We start from the raw sequence: 2,211 nt of genomic DNA, 5'->3' as shown, positions 1-2,211 counted from the left end.
TTTTTTTTTTTTTTTTTGAGACGGAGTTTTGCTCTTGTTGACTAGGCTGGAATGCAATGGCACGATCTCGGCTCACCACAGCCTCCACCTCCTGGGTTCAAGCGATTCTCCTGCCTCAGCCTCCCAAGTAGCTGGGATTGTAGGCATGCGCCACCACACCGGCCTAATTTTGTATATTTAGTAGAGACGGGGTTTCTCCATGTTGGTCAGGCTGGTCTCGAACTCCCAACCTCAGGTGATCCGCCCGTCTGGGCCACCCAAAGTGCTGGGATTACAGGCGTGAACCACTGCACCTGGCCTCTAAGTGATGTTTCTGAAGTGTTGATTTATGTTCATGTAAGATTAAACACACACAGATGCTTCACAGCTTTAATGCTACTGAGTCCTCTTTGTACTTTACTGGTCCAACACTCTGCTCAGAACATGCTTTTTCCTGGCAGTTGATCCAGTCCCCTGTGACAACCCCCCTTGGGCTGATCATGTTGAAGACAACTTCAGAAGAGCTGGCTTGTCCCCGTGAGGACCTCAGTGTGGCTCGGAAGGAGGAGTTGCGGAAGCTGCTACTGGACCAGGTGCAGACAGTGCTTGGGCTACTGACAGGTGAGCAGTATGGTAGTGCCCAGAGATAGAGGCCTGCCGGCAGGCACCCAGAGTTCAGGCCTTGGCACTCAGCAGCTTTGAGCAGTTGCGCTGTTTCTGAGATAGCATGAAAATGGGAAGCTGCATTCCCAACACCTGTAGCCCAGGGTCTAGCGCACAGTTGGACTACAAAATAGATTTGTACCTTATTTTCCTCGTAGTCTTTCACGAAGTGGTCTTCACTGTAACTGTGATCAGTGAGGTAGAGTCCAGGTCATAGGAGTATGCCTACAGTGCTGATCACTGCATGGTAAGTTAGGTAGGTGGCAAGCACTCTATTTAAAATAATTTGAATTGGAGATCAGGAGAAGTTGGAGTAGGAGGATATGAAAATTTCCTGTTCTGGGTAAGGAAGTGAGACATGGTGTGGAGCCAGCTCCTTGTGCACTAGGTTGTAGTTGTATGTAGCATTTTGTCTCTTCTGTTTGATGAGAGCCTCATGACAAGGTGTAAAGGGTAAGAATAAACAGAAAGCAAACCACAACATGAGACAGGAAGGTAGGGGGAGAGGGGAGTACCCTGGGTGACTGGGGGGGCTGCTCTGTGCTGCTGTGAGACCTGTTTGCTAGGGAGGCACGTATGCAATGCCTAGCCATGAGGCCCTGGGGGTGCCGGGAGCCTGGGCTTGCTACTTGAGGGAATCTTGTAGTGAAAAGAAGTGTTTTTATCTCTCTTTTATCCAGGCTTCTTCTTGGATGTCTAGGAACTTTCTTTATGTCTCCAGTTTAGTGCTTGGCATGTGGTGGGCACTTAAAGTTGGCTGAAAGAACCATTGATTTAAAAAAGTAAACTTGGGTTAGTGCAATGGTTCACGCCTGTAATCCCAGCGCTTTTTGAGGCTGAGGTGGGAGGATCACTTGAGCCCAGGAGCTTGAGACCAGACTGGGCAACATATTGAGACCCCCATTTCTGGAAAAAACAAAACAAAACAAAAAAGTTAGCTGGGTGTGATGATGCATGCCTGTAGTCCCAGCTACTCAGGAGGCTAAAGAAGGAGAATTGCTTGAGCTCAGGAGTGTGAGGCTGCAGTGAGCTATGATCGTACAACTGTACTCCAGCCTGGGTGACAGAGTGAGACCCTGTCTCTTTAAAAAAAAAAAGAAAAAGAAAAAGAAAAAGAACTTGGCATTTGCCCCCCGCCATCCTTCCCTAAAGCCCTAGGGGTAAACCTAAACCTTCAGAGTATTTATTCGTTCAAAGCACTTTTTTTTTCTTTTTCCTTTTTTTGAAACAGGATCTCTCTCTGTTGCCCAGGCTGGAGTGCGGTGATGTGAACACAGCTTACTGCAGCCTCAAATTTTGGGGCCTAAGTGATCCTTCCACCTCAGCCTCCCCAGAAGCTGGGACTACAGGCATGCGGCACCACGCCTGGCTAATTTTTGTATTTTTAGTAGACATAGAGTCCCTGTATTGCCCAGGCTAGTCTCTAACTCTTAGGCTCAAGTGATCTTCCTGCCTTACCCTCCCAAAGTGCTGAAATTACAGGCATGAGCCACTGTGCCTGGTCTCAGAGAACATTTTTTGACACCCCAACTAAATGTTAAATTTCTTCTTCTTTTTTTTTTTTTTTTT

General features: G+C 47.5%; 1 protein-coding gene across 5 annotated transcripts in view; it reads right to left on the bottom strand.

Annotated features, from left to right (window-relative positions):
* Nucleotides 1-2,211, bottom strand: part of SGF29 (SAGA complex associated factor 29) — a 77,208-nt gene that overhangs the window by 36,987 nt on the left and 38,010 nt on the right. The gene's annotated exons all lie outside the window — the stretch shown is intronic.

This window comes from Hylobates moloch, unplaced genomic scaffold, assembly GCF_009828535.3.
Source record: "Hylobates moloch isolate HMO894 unplaced genomic scaffold, HMol_V3 SCAFFOLD_6, whole genome shotgun sequence".
Lineage (NCBI taxonomy): Eukaryota > Metazoa > Chordata > Mammalia > Primates > Hylobatidae > Hylobates > Hylobates moloch.
This window is presented reverse-complemented; position numbering and strand designations above follow the sequence as displayed.